The sequence below is a fragment of the Bos taurus genome, chromosome 21, assembly GCF_002263795.3.
Source record: "Bos taurus isolate L1 Dominette 01449 registration number 42190680 breed Hereford chromosome 21, ARS-UCD2.0, whole genome shotgun sequence".
Classification (NCBI taxonomy): domain Eukaryota; kingdom Metazoa; phylum Chordata; class Mammalia; order Artiodactyla; family Bovidae; genus Bos; species Bos taurus.
In genome coordinates, this window is record NC_037348.1 from 49356133 (window position 1) to 49370565 (window position 14433).

General features: G+C 36.9%; 1 long non-coding RNA gene across 2 annotated transcripts in view; it reads left to right on the forward strand.

The window, feature by feature from the left end:
• LOC104975415 (uncharacterized) overlaps positions 1-13077 on the forward strand; it is a 59168-nt gene extending 46091 nt beyond the window's left edge. Inside the window, exons 7-8 of one of the 2 annotated variants that reach the window (XR_009492185.1) lie at positions 4366-4450; positions 8935-13077. This is a non-coding gene — a long non-coding RNA (uncharacterized lncRNA). The remainder of the gene's footprint in view (positions 1-4365; positions 4451-8934) is intronic. The other variant, XR_003031457.2, reaches the window with a different exon arrangement.
• The last annotated feature ends 1356 nt before the right edge of the window (positions 13078-14433 follow it).

The following is a 14433-nucleotide window of genomic DNA, read 5'->3' on the forward strand; positions in this document are numbered from 1 at the left end:
CTATCCAGGAGGCTTTATACCTTTGACACTCAAATATTTCCTGTCGCCACACTATCTGTTACAAAAATTTATTGTCTATTCTATGGCTGTTGTTTGCGCACCTAGGAAATAAGCATGGGACTATAGAAGTCAAAACCACGGAGAATGTCACATATCCTTCTTAGGTGGTCATCAGTCAGTACTTGAAATAGGGTTAAAAGAATAGGATCTGTAAAGCTTCTCCACAGCCCAGAGGTAAAGAAAGACAGATAACTAAATTCAGACAGAACGGCTTTGAGGCTTCAGGAGTAATAGACCTGGATTCTGAGTTTTCTTATGCTTCCTATTGGAGTTCAAATCAATGCTTGACCTTCCCTGGGCCTGTAGGTTCATGCAGATGAGTAGTTACTGCTTCTTGAAGGTGTTTATATGGAAAAGTCCTGATGCATGTTTATAGAAAGAAATATATAGGACAACAGTACATGTTACTTTCTTAAGTTTTAGTAAACATATTCGGATATCTTTTTAAATGCTACATCCAAATTTCAACACGTCAAATGCCCACTGAGGACCATAACACATCATTGCTTGCCATTCTTTTTTTAAATTGAAGAATAGTTGATTTACAATGTTGTGTTAGATTCTGTTTACAGCCAAGTGATTCAGTTTAATATATATGTAAATATGTATATTATTTTTCAGATTATTTTCCATTATGGGTATTGAATATTGATACAAGATATTGAATATCACTTATATGTAGAATCTAAAAAAATGATACAAATGAACTTATTTACAAAGCAGAAACAGACTGACAGACATAGAAAACAAATTTATGGTTACTAAGGGAAAAGCAGGGTGAGGGATAAATTAGGAATTTGGGATTAACAGATACACATTATATATAAAGTAGATAATAAGGACCTACTGTAGCACAGGGTAATTGCCATTCTTTGTTTTTTAGGTGGTTCCTGCTTTACTGACTTAGAGTCTAATATGCAGAGTGAAATCTGTGTCTGAATTGCTGTCTTGGTCACAAATCTCTTTCTTCACAGATGGAAATTTTCTCCAGAATAAATAAGTAGTGTTTTGGTCAGTGTTCAGTTTTGGAGATTAAAACTCACTATAGTCAGTTTGAACACAAAGAGATTCTTCAGAGTATTAAATGGCTCACAGATTCTAGGTTGAGCTTCCAGGAATGGTTCCCAGCTTACACTGGCTGTCAGGAGATTATTGCTTTTAACCCAAGCAGGACGCTATAGTATCAGAAAGAAATGGCTAAGTTATTAGCTCCTGAACCTCTGCTATGAGCAGAAAATAGTCTGCCAATTTAGGAAGCTGCTGTCCCAGCTGGTGCCACTGCTGTCCCAAACCACACCAACAAAGTGAGTGCCAAAGTCCAGTTTAACATCTGATGGTAGGAACTTAAATTCTAGAACCCTAGGTACAAGGGATTGTGAAATAGTTTTTAGCTAGTTAGCCTCAGCATGTCAGAAGAAGTTAAGACATGTAGTGAGTGAGCCATTTCAATGTCTTCCAGTATCTTCTAGGAATAGTGAAAGTTTGGAGAGTTTATCAAGATGTTGACATAGGAGGCTCCTGAATATTCTTCCTCTCATGGAAGCATCATGTATATAGGTACATTCTGAGAAATTCCCTCTGAAAAAACAATTGAGAAACTAGCTAAGCAATTTCTATATATCAGACATATGAAAAAACACAAAATGGGTAGGAAAGGCAGAGACACATGCTCACTATAAACTCTGCGCCCAGGAGTGAAATACTATTGAGAGAGAATGCCTATTCCCAGCTTCTCCCTGAGAAGCAGAGTTTGGACTGTGCATCTAGCACCTCAGCTTTTGACTCCCACGTGAGGGATGGGTTTCCAAGATACCAAGCCCACAGCTACTTCAGTTCAGTCACTCAGTCGTGTCTGACTCTTTGCAACCCCATAAACCGCAGCATCCCAGGCCTCCCTGTCCATCACCAACTCCCAGAGTTCACCAAAACCCATGTCCATTGAGTTGGTGATGCCAGCCCATAGCTAACATCATACTTAATGGTGAAAAGCTGAAAACTACCTTTAACATTAGGAACAAGGCAAAGATGCCACTTCTGTCACTTTTATTCAGCATAGTACTGTAAGTTATAGCCAGAACAATTAGACAAAAAAATAAAATAATCCAAATAAACAAGGAACAGAAGTCTCTTTTTGCAGATGATATGATATTAGATACAGAAAACCATAGGACTTCTCTATAAAACTGTTAGGACTAATAAAAATTCAGTAAATTTGCAGGAATCAAAATCAGTATACAAAATTAGTTGCTTTTCTATATATTAACAATGAACTACCAGAAAGAAATTAATAATCATTTATAATTATATCAAAATAATAAAATATTAATACTTAGCAAATATAACCAAGGAGGTGAGAGATCTGTACACTGAAAAGTGTAAGACAATGATGAATAAAATGAAGACAAAATGGAAAGATATTCCATATTCATAGATTAAAAATATTGCTGAAATGTCCATTCAGTATAATCTCTATAAAAGTTCCAATGAAATTTTTCATAGAAATAGAACAAACAATTCTAAAATTTGATCCATAAAAGACCCCCAAATTTGAAATCAGTCTTGAGTAAAAACAGCAAAGCTGGAGGCATCACACTGCCTAACTTCAAACCAAATTACAAATCTGTAGTAATCAAAACAGTATGATGCTGGTATAAAAACACACTCAGAGGTCAATGTAACAGAACAGAGAGTCTTGAAACAAACCATATAAGGTCAGTTATTTTTTACAAAAGAGGCAAGAATATGCAATGGAGAAATGAAAGTCTCTTCAGTAAATGTTGGGAGTACTGGATATCCGCAAGCAAAAAAATGAACTGTATTATACCATACATTGAAATTAACTCAAAATAGATTAGGGAATAGGCCTTAATTGAAGGTGTTGGTGAAGTTGTGTTCCTTTATGAAGGCTCCAGGGAAGAATTCATTTCCTTGCCTTTTCCATTTTCTAGAGGCTTTTTAGGAGAAGGCAATGGCACCCCCTCCAGTACTCTTGCCTGGAAAATCCCATGGACAGAGGAGCCTGGTGGGCTGCAGTCCGTGGGGTCGCTAAGAGTCGGACGCGACTGAGCGACTTCACTTCCACTTTTCACTTTCATGCATTGGAGAAGGAAATGGTAACCCACTCCAGTGTTCTTGCCTGGAGAATCCCAGGGACAGGGGAGCCTGGTGGGCTGCCGTCTATGCGGTCGCACAGAGTCGGACACGACTGAAGCAACTTAGCAGCAGCAGCAGCAGCAGCAGAGGCTTTTTATATTCCTTGCCTTGTGGTCTCTTTCCTCGATACTCAAAACCAGCAAAGGAGACTGAGTGAATAATCCTTATTTAAAATTGTTTCTTCAATTACAAGCATATTTTGAACAAATATTTTTCATTTGTTTTTCTCATATCACATTTATTTAATTCATTTAGTAATAGTTTTTCACAGGCTCTGTATTCAAGTTTTTCTGTTATTCATCTATAGAGGCCTGCTGTTTGCCTAGAGAATTATGGGTGCACTCTCCTTGACTTGACTTCCTACTCTACTTTAATCTGGTACTTTCTCATCCATACTCTTAGAATTTATGCTGGATTTGAGTTGGAGGCCTGGAAACATTTGTCCTATAATCTTTCTTTAAGGCCTTTAGCTACCCAAAAGTGAAGGGAAAGTAAGCTGAGTTTGCTATCAACTGGCGTCTGCAGTTTGGGTGTGATGAATCACATCCCCTGAGCACACATCGTTTCTGGGGATGCTTTCTCTGAATCTTGGTCGTCCAGAGAAGCAGCCAGCCTCAGGAAGAGGGGGGACAAGTGTGTGACTCTGTGGCTCATGGGCATTTTATTTGGTGGCATCACCGTGATTCTTTCTGTTTAGCAGTTATTTACCATATACTTCATTCTTAAGATATTGCTTCCTACCCCTCATGGATATCCTTTTTAAGTAATTTAATGATGAAGAGACAGACGTTGCAACTGACAACTTTTTTTGGACATGCATGAAGTGAAGTGAGGTCGCTCAGTCGTGTCCGACTCTTTGCAACCCCATGGTCCTCTGGGACAGAGGTCCTTACCAGGCTGCTCTGTCCATGGGATTTTCCAGGCAAGAATACTGGAGTGGGGTGCCATTTCCTTCTCCAGGAGATCTTCCCAACCCAGGGATTGAACCTGGGTCTACCACATTGTAGGCAGACGCTTTACCGTCTGGTGGGTATATAAGGTGAATTTGATTATTTAAAGAAGATCTAAGGCACATGGACCAGTAGAGAGGCTAAAATGTCAGGGCAAGGATATTTGTTTTGTCCACTTATGTATCCAGTTTCCCTCAAACAGGTTCTGACACCTAGTAGATGCTCATGAATATTTGTTGAATGAAGGACTGAAGATAGAAGAGAGACAGATGAAATGAGATCATGAGGTAAGAAAGAAGGGGTTGAGTCAAGGCAATCTCCTTCCTTTGAGACTGGCGACAAAAAATAAGCACACTTCGATAAAACTGGAGCTCAAGGAGAGGGAAATTATGCTTTATGATGTCTATATTCTTCATAAAGTGGAAGTTCAGGCCATAGGTTGAGAGTGAGGGTGAGAATAGAATAGAGTTGAGTAGAGTAGCAGAAGAGAACATAAAATGCAGCTTGAACAGAGCGTTAAAGCTTTGGAACTCTTTCATAAAAGTGGCAAAGGAATTTAACTTGGGGTGCATATGGGGCTACTGAATAATGCTGGAGTCTTAGCTTAGGAACTTGAACCAATCAATTTAATTATGCTGTTTTTTCTATAATTATGTGATTTCTTTTTTTGAAGTCTGAAAAAAAAAAAGGATAAAATACGCCCACAGGTAGGCAAGTGTTGTACACTGTCAAAGGAAATTGAAGGCATGGCTAGAAAATGGTAGAAATAACTGTCTACAAGATTGTAGCGGCTTCTTCCTTGAAAGGTTGCTGTGAGAATGAAATGAGGTGATATTTATGCAGCACTTAGAGTAGGGCCTGGCAGAGTAAGCTCTCAATAAATGTTAATTATAACTCCTGATTAAGTTAGAAAGACAAAATTAAAGGGGCTGATAGTTTGGGAAAGTGGTTAGAGAGAGAAGCTTTAAGGTAAGCCTTAGGTAAGCCTCAAGATGAGTGAAAGGACTAGAGAATTTAGGTGGATTTAGTTTCAGAGTTCAGTAGTCCAGAAATTAGTGATTATAATTAAGGTTGATGTTTTGGTTATTTCCTGAGACAGTATTGCTGAAGTGCTGCAGAAGCCAAGTGTGTTGTAGGGGTCTGGATCAGACAACTGTGCAGTTACTATTTAATGTTTCCTTCATGTGTATGATTGAATCAGGCTGAACATGGCAGGATTCAGGGTGTGCAGGAGTATCTTGAGCCAGATGCTTCAGATCTTAATGAACATGGTGGAGTGGTTTGGAGGCTGGTAACAAAAGTGTTAAGCATGGGAAGAGAAGAGTGGTTCTATATAGTGGTGGGAGCTTCAAAGGCAAGGGTACAGTTGAAGAGCATCAAAAGAGAAAAGTTCTGAAGTTGGTAGCACAAAGTCTGGAGAGCAACTCGACTTTGAGAGTGCCCCCAGTGTCCCCCTCTCCAATACAAGGCTACAAAGGTGAGAGATGGCAAGTTTGCTTTCTCCCAGGGTCTCACAACAACGTGAATCAGCAGAAGTATACATGTATTCCCCTCCCTCTTGAGCTTCCCTCACCCCATCCCAACCCTCTAGGTCGTCACAGGGCACCAGGCTGAGCTCCCTGTGTTATACAGCAAATTCCCACTAGCTATCTGTTTTACACATGGTAGTGTACATGTTTCAGTGCTATTGTCTCAATTCCTCCCGTCTTCTTCTTTCCCGGCTGAGTCCACCACATGCCCATTTTCTACGTCTGCATCTCTATTCCTGCCCTGCAGATTGGTTCATCAGTACCATTTTTTCTAGATCCCATATTTATATGCATTAATATATATTTGTTTTTCTCTTTCTGACTTACTTCACTCTGCATAACAGGCTCTTGGTTCCTCTACCTCACTTTCACTGACTTGACTTATAAAGTTTCTATTGATAAAATTATGTCACTAAGTGGTATTTATATATAAGTGAAAATTTAGTAAGTAAAAGCCAGCAGTATTGTACCAGTTTACTTCTTAAACCCTTTTGTACCCCGCTTTGTGATGCTTGGATTCTGTAAACTCCACTTTTACTCTGTTAAGCTGGCTCCCTGTTAGGCTCTTCCACTAGGGAGTGTTAGAGGAGACTGGGAGGTGGCAGGAGAAAGGAGGGACTTGCTGCAGCCTGTCAGCTTCCAGTTTTCTTTCTGCCTTCTTCCTGTTCCTGTGAGCATTAGCTCAGCAGCCCTTCACCAGGCAGCTGCAGTTCCCTCCCTCCTACAGCATTAAGTGGGAGTGGTTTGCCAGTTTTCCAATACTTGCAGAAAGAAATTCCTTGTGCACAACTCCCTCCACCCCAACCCTCAACATAAGCATCAGGCATGCAGCGTCACCTCGGATGTTTGAGTCCATATGGGCTCCCTCCTCTACTTTTCTAGTTTCTAAGTTTTAACAACCTCTTTCCTTGTTCCTCCAACCCTACAGGTGGAGATAGCTACTTTCTGCAGTTGCTATTTCTGATATCTTAAGAATGTTTTTTATTTCTCCAGTTTCCAATTTTTAAAATTCTCTTCATTCAAATAACTGTGTGATTGCTGCCTCCTCACTGTAACCCTACTGATATAATTGTCTTCTTTAATTTTTAATTCATGGACAATTTAGGATTATATCTTAATCACATGCAATATGCATTTATTATATGGTGTTATTATTTAATGTATGACATATTTTTCCAAGAATTAATTATAAAATAAATATTATAGATAGAAATAAAAATTAAATCAGTTTAGTTTTATGAAAAACTTTCTGCATTGCTCTTATTTTTCTCAATTTCACTATAAATAATGAAACCTTAATCAGAGCCTCATTTGCCTGTGGACAGCCATTTGGGTACTCTGTATTTAGTACAAATGACTGGATTTTAAATTAAAATACTTCACTTTGGTCAAGACTCACACGTTTAGGTAATATAATTAACATTTCTGAGCTCTGAATCAAACCAGATTGAGTTCTAAATTTACTTTGGAAAGATAGGATGTAAATGCCAATCATAAAAATTTGGTTTGAGGTGGTTAATTGGAAAATCTTTGAGAGCAGATAAAAATCTTCAGTTTGGTCTCAGTAAAGTACTTTCTTCCTTTATCATTTACAAGCCCATAAAGTTAAAGATGAATGAGTTATTATATGCAAAAGCCTTGTGGGGTGGATATTCTGAATTGTTACTCTTTCCTGGGACTGAACCTGTGCTGAGGATTCTGCTTTTAGCTGTAAAATCAAAGTGGATCAATTTTTCATTGTCAAGGAAGTCATTTGTTAGTCTATCTACCTACCTACTTATCCATCTACCATCCATTTACCTATCCATCCATCCATCCATCCATCCTATCACCTATTTATCAGAAAAGTATAGGACTGAATAAAATAATGAATAAAAAAGCACATCTACACCAGTCTTTTCATTCTATTTGCTTAACTAATTTAGAGTATAACCTAGTTTCCCTTGTGGCTCAGACAGTAAAGAATCCACCTGCAGTGCAGGAGACACAGGTTTGATCCCTGGGTTGGGAAGATTCCCCGGAGAAGGAAATGGCTACCCACTCCAGTATTCTTGCCAGGAAAATTTCATGGATAGAGAAACCTGGTGGGCTATAATCCATGGGGTGGCAAACAGTCAGACACAACTGAGAGACTTTCATTCATTCGTTCATGCACACATGTTCTTTTCCTTTTACCTCACCACACATCTTAGTGACCCAGAGCTTCTTATCTTATATAATATTCTTTATCAATAATTTTTCAGGCTTCCCTCATAGCTCAGTTGGTTAAGAATCTGCCTGCAATGCAAGAGACCCAGGTTTGATTCCTGGGTCAGGAAGATCCCCTGGAGAAAGAAATGGCAACTCACTCCAGTATTCTTGCCTGGAGAATCCCATGGACAGAGGAGCCTAGCAGGCTACAGTCCATGGGGTTGCAAGAATCGGACATGACTTAGAGATTAAACCACCACACTATCATAATTTTGTATTTGCCTTTGAACTTCCAAAATAACTAACCTTAACTCTTAAAGCATATATTATGTGGTCTTGTGAGTCCATCTAGTCTAGGTGTGGTCTCACAATAACCTAATTTACTGGACAGGGGTTATTGGTTTTAATACCAATATTTAAATTTATATGGATGTGGTAATGATGAGAGAACCACTAATGACTTTATTTTGTTCTTTCTATTGGATATCTGTTTTTTGACTAGATATGAATACTTGAGAAATGTATTCAATGATCATAAAATTGTTTTGGTGAACACAGATTTAGGTATATGGGGATGATATGATCCTAAAGCATGTTTAGGCTAAACTGTTCAAATGGTCTGATTCATTCTTCTAATTTTGGGGACATGTTATTTTATTAAATATTATATTGACTTTATTTAGAGATGAGTAATGTTTAAAGTTTTTAAATGACCATTTCTTTTGTCATTTCGAATTATGTTTCGGGAGCTGGGTCAGATCAATGGCAATGTTCTTAAATAGAGTCTGTGAACTTCTATGTTTGAGATATCCAGTTGCTCTTGTCCTTTCTGCGGTGTGTATATATGCTTGGGCTTCCCAAGAGGTGTAGTTGGTAAAGAATCTGCATGCCAATGCAGGAGATGCAGGAGATTCGGGTTTGATCCCTGGTTTGGGAAGATCCCCTAGAGTAGGAAATGCAACCCACTACAGTATTCTTGCCATATGTTTTCAAATTCTTGAATTCTGTGAGTTATCCTAGTACCCTATTAATAAGTTTATATTTTGTCATAGGCTAACCAGAATTGACTTCAGCATCTCCCAGAAGTAAACCAGAAGAAAAAGGGGCGAACATTGCATGAAGAAAGGATGTTTTAATATTACCAAAAATTGGAAAGTAAAAATATACTAATTAAAACAAGGTTGATAATAAAATTTTAGGTTGTTTAGACTTTAAGGAGTTCATTCTATATATATTGCCTTTAACAAACTCTTGTAAATAGTAAATGCTATTCTGCTTTGATTTAAACATTTCATTCCTGCAATGACAGCACATAATTAACCTAGAAAATGTCTTGTAAGCCAGTTCATGATTATTAGAACTGTTGAAAAACGGGAAACATTTTATTTGGCAAATATACTACAGATAAACAATTTTACATTCTCCCAATGAAGAGAGGAATAACTTTAGTAACTTTCTGTGTTTCACAATAAGATCAATCCAGATTTAGGGAAATTGCTTTTATTTATAATAAACAGTTTGCTATGTTTGACCCACATAACACCTAACTTTCCAAGTTGTCAAACCTGAGCACTATTGCCTCAATTAGAGAATGTGGAAAAAAACTCGCATAGGTAAATTTTGGTTGTATATGTCACAAAGATAGTTCCTTACCTTTATTCATACATTCAGTTATTCTACAACAATCTAATGCATGCCTTTTATATATTAGGCTTTTACTAATGCCTAGGAATCACCAGTTAAGAAATGGACAGAGACCTAATATTCTTGAGATGCTTACCTTCTAGTTTTCAAATGGGTTTGCTTTTTGTATTTGTTAATTCAGGAATCTTTCTATTAGCTTCCTTTTTTGGCAATACAATAGGTGCTTTTTTTTTTAATGTATTTTATTGGAATATAGTTGATTTACAGTGTTGATTTCTGATGTATAGCCAAGTGAGTCATATATATATATTATCTCCAAGTGATTCATTTATATATATATATATATATATATATTCTTTTTCATATTCTTTTCCATTATATTTTATCACAGGATATTGAATATAGTTCCCTGGGTTTTACAGTAGAACCATGTCTTTTATTCAGTCTACATATAGTGGTTTGCATCTACTAATCCCCAAATCCAATCCATTTCTCCCCCAATCCCCTCCCCATTGGCAACTACAAGCCTATTCTTTATGTCTATGATTCTGCTTTATAGATAAGTTCATTTATGTCCTATTTTAGATTCCGTAGACAAGTGCTATCATATTGCATTTGTCTTTCTCTTTCCCATTTGCTTCACTTAGTATGATAATCTCTAGGTCCATCCAAGTTGCTGAAAATGGCATTATTTCATTCTTTTTTATGGCCGAGTAGTATTCCATTGTATATATGTACCACATCTTTGTCCATTCATCTGTTGATGGACATTTAGGTTGTTTCCATGTATTGGCAAAGAGTCAGACAGGACTGAGGGACTAAGCGCATGTGCCTTGGCTATTGTGAATAGTGCTGCTATGAATATAGGGGTGCATATATCTTTTTGAATTATAGTTTTATCTAGATATATTCCCAGGAGTGGGACTGCTGGATCATATAGAAACTATTTTTAGTTTTTTGAGGAATTTCCATACCATTTTCCATAGTGATTGCTTCAGTTTACATTTCCACCAACAGTGTAGGAGGGTTCCCTTTTCTCTACACTCTCTCCAGCGTTTGTTATTTGTATATTTTCTAATGACGGCCGTTCTGACCAGTGTGAGGTGGTACCTCATTGTCACTGTGATTTACATTTCTCTAATAATTAGCAATGTTGAGCATCTTTTCATGTGCCTGTTGGCCATCTGTATGTTTTCTTGGGAGAAGTGTCTATGTAGTTCTTCTTGCCCAGTTTTTGATTGGGTTCTTGGTTTTTTTGGGTGGAGTTGCATGAGCTGTTTGTGTATTTTGGAAATTAGGCCCTTGTTGGTTGCATCATTTGCAGATATTTTCTTCTAGTCCACAGGTTGCCTTTTCATTTTGTTTATGGTTTCCTTGGGTCACCTTTGCTGTAAAAAGCTTGTAAGTTTAATTAGGTCCCATGTGTTCATTTTTGCTTTTATTTCTATTGCCTTGGGACACTGACCTAAGAAAACTGGTATAATTTGTGTCAGAGAGTATTTTACCTACATTGTCTTCTAGGAGTTTTATAGAGTCCTGTTTTAATTTGTGTTTAAGCCATGTTAAGTTTATCTTTATATATGACGTGAGGGTGTGTTCCAACCTCATTGATTTATATGTGGCTGTGCAACCCTCCCACTTGCTGAAGAGATCGTTTTTTTTTTTTTCCATTGTGTATTCTGTTGGCTTTTAATCAATTTGAAGCCCACTCAGATTATAATAATTAGGATCATTTAGGGTACATTTAGTATGTCGGGGGGGAGAATAATTGTGGACAAACAAAATATCTACTATATAGACACCTAAAAATTATTTTAAAATATTTGTAATTTTATCTTGAAATTCATTGAGTTGTAGAAAAATGTTCATATTTTGGTTTTGCTTTAAAAAGGAAATTAATGTGGTAAATTCCCTGATAGCTTAGTTGGTAAAGAATCCTCCTGCAATGCAGGAGGCCCCGGTTTGATTCCTGGGTCGGGAAGATCCCCTGGAAAAGGGCTAGGCTACCCACTCCAGTATTCTTGGACTTCCCTTGTGGCTCAGCTGGTAAAGAATCCGCCTGCAATGTGGGAGACCTGGGTTTGATCCCTGAGTTGGGAAGATCCCTTGGAGAAGGGAAAGGCTACCCTCTCCAGTATTCTGGCCTGGAGAATTCCATGGACTCTATAGTCCATGGGGTCGCAAAGAGTCGGACATGACTGAGCAACTTTCACTTCACTTTCACTTTTCACATGCATGTTTATGCATGCCAAATAAATATAAACATTTGCTACTCACACATGCACTGTATTACACAGATGTTCTTCATTAGTTCTTTTGTCAGCTCCAGCTCAAAGACTTATTTATCTATCCTTAGGAGCTTTAGCACACAGAAGATGTTTTAGACAACAGAAGAGAAACAGAAGCACAGTTTATCATTTTTATAAGTTAACTGCAGTATTGATATGTAATTAACTCTAATGAATTAAACAGTCATAAAGAAATCATTAAGTTAATTTTTAGACTTAGAGCATTGTCACAGTTAACTCACTGCTGATGGCTATGTGTATTTCAAAGCATTACTGCTGTCTATGCGTATATCTAGCCTCTGCTGTTATTGGCTAAGGCTGAGGACTTGAACTTTGTGTAAAGTTAGAAGTTAATGTTCTTATCTTAGTCACTGGACTTGGGCTGTTTCTTAAAACTCTAAGAACTGGCTTGGTTACTATTAGTTCTCCCTTCTGAAAACAGCATTTTCATGTGACCTAGTAGACAAATTCAACTTTTCCTACTGATAAACTAAAGATTTAGAGCAGCAGTTCTCAAAGCAATTCTCTTCTTCAGGGAGTCTGCAAGGTTAAAACTGTTTCCTTAATGATAAATTTTTTATTTTTATTCTTTATTAAAAAACTCAGACTTTTCTTTCTTCCTTTCATGTCCAGAGGTTACAGAACAAGATAGCATAGTTGCTCTGATATTAACATGGGGTGTTTATTATGATTTTAAAAGATTTCCTAAATAAGTAAATACCTATTTAAATATTTTCTCTGTTTTAATTTCTTATAAGGTAATAAACCATTGATTGAACTCACATAAAAACTTTTTGGGGCTGTCTATAATCTTTAAAGGTAAAGGGATCCTGAGACCAAAAAGTTGAGTACTATTATTGGGTTAGCATAAAGTAAGCAGCTGTTTGAGGATATTAGTGTTCTTATTCTAAATGTTCTCCATGGGTATTTAGACATTATATTCTGGATTCTATATAGTTGCCAGAAGGCTCTACTGCATTAGCATGGTAATAAAATGCTGTTCAAGATTTCTTTCATTGTTTCTACTAAAACATGATCCTTGTGACACATATTTACAACTGACATAACTTGCCATTCATTATGGAATAATTGATTTGCCACCTTGAGGCTTTAGATAATTGTGGATTCTCCACTGCAGATTCCAATGCATCTTATAACAAATAACTATGGGTCATTATAGACAATTGATAAAAAATACCCTTTCAACTCTTAAAATTACTACAGATCTTTTCTGAAAACATTTATCTTGGCTTATTTGGATTATGATACTTTGTATCTATATATTATCTATCTTTTAAAGTTAATAGTTACATTTTCCTTACTTAGGGAATCTGCAACTAAGATTCTTCAAAACATGCTGGTGAAAGTAATTTTAGTTAGGTTTAGGTAACAAAAATAGCAACATATAAAACTTCTTTAATGTGTATAGCCTCAAGGTTTAAAAATTTTTTAAATTTCCAGTGTTTCCAATATTTACACCAATATGAAGTTTTTCAATAATGCTATTGTTTATCTTAAAAAGCAATTTAGAATAATTGTATAAATGTGGAAATTCATGTATGAGTTTATTTGTATTATAAAATATTAACAACATATTAATAATATTTATTGAACTAGGTTGTATGCTTCAAGTATGCTTGAAGAAAAATATGAAGTATTATATGAATCCTCTTTTTATTTTATTTATTCATTTTTATTTATTATTTTTTATACTTTTTATTTATTTTTATTATGAATCCTTCTTTATTTGACTGCATCAGGATTTCTTTATTTCTTTATTAAGCTGCTGGTCACGGGATCTTCATTGCATCATGCTGGATCTTTTGCTGTGACACACGGATTCTCTATTTGTGGCCCATGTGCTTAGTAGTTGCTGCACTTGTGCTCTCTAATTGTGGCACACGGGCTCCAGAGAGTGTGGGTGCATGGACTTAATGTTCTGTTACATGTGGGATCTTAGTTCCCTGATCAGGGATCAAACCCATGTCCCCTGCATTGCCAGGCAGATTCTTAATCACTGGACTACCATACCAGAGAAGTCCCATGAATCCTCTTTTGAGATAAGCAGTATAGATGAGAGAAAAGGGATACTTTGGGGAAGATTATTGCAAGTTTTCAAGAGTTCAGTTATTCATTTGCATTATCATGGGAAAAAATATAGTGAAACTTATATTTAAGAATTACTTCCAAGTATAATACCATTTTGGTATGTTGGAAGATGTGGCAAAAGCCATTTAGTATTCTAAAAATTAATCTGATTATATGAAGTAAAACTTTAGTTAACTACCATGATAAGGTATTCTTTTGGCTTATAGATGATAGAAAATGATTGCCATTGAAAAGATAGTATTTTATAGTTTTCAGGAGGAAGTATGCCACGCCATGCAGGGCCAGATGGGGAAGCAGAGGGACGGTAGGTCAGGATGCAGGAGTGAGGGGAAAGCATGGACCAGAGCCTTTATTGTGGTTTTGGTGGGAAGGATTGAGAAAGGCAGAGTAAGTAGTAGAACAAGTTTAGGATTGGATAGTTTGAGTTACTTCTGCAGCCTCTAAAATATAAGGGTGGTTCCTAGTTGTCTGGTATCCTGCCCTGGTGTGATTTAGGCCCTGGGAGATAGT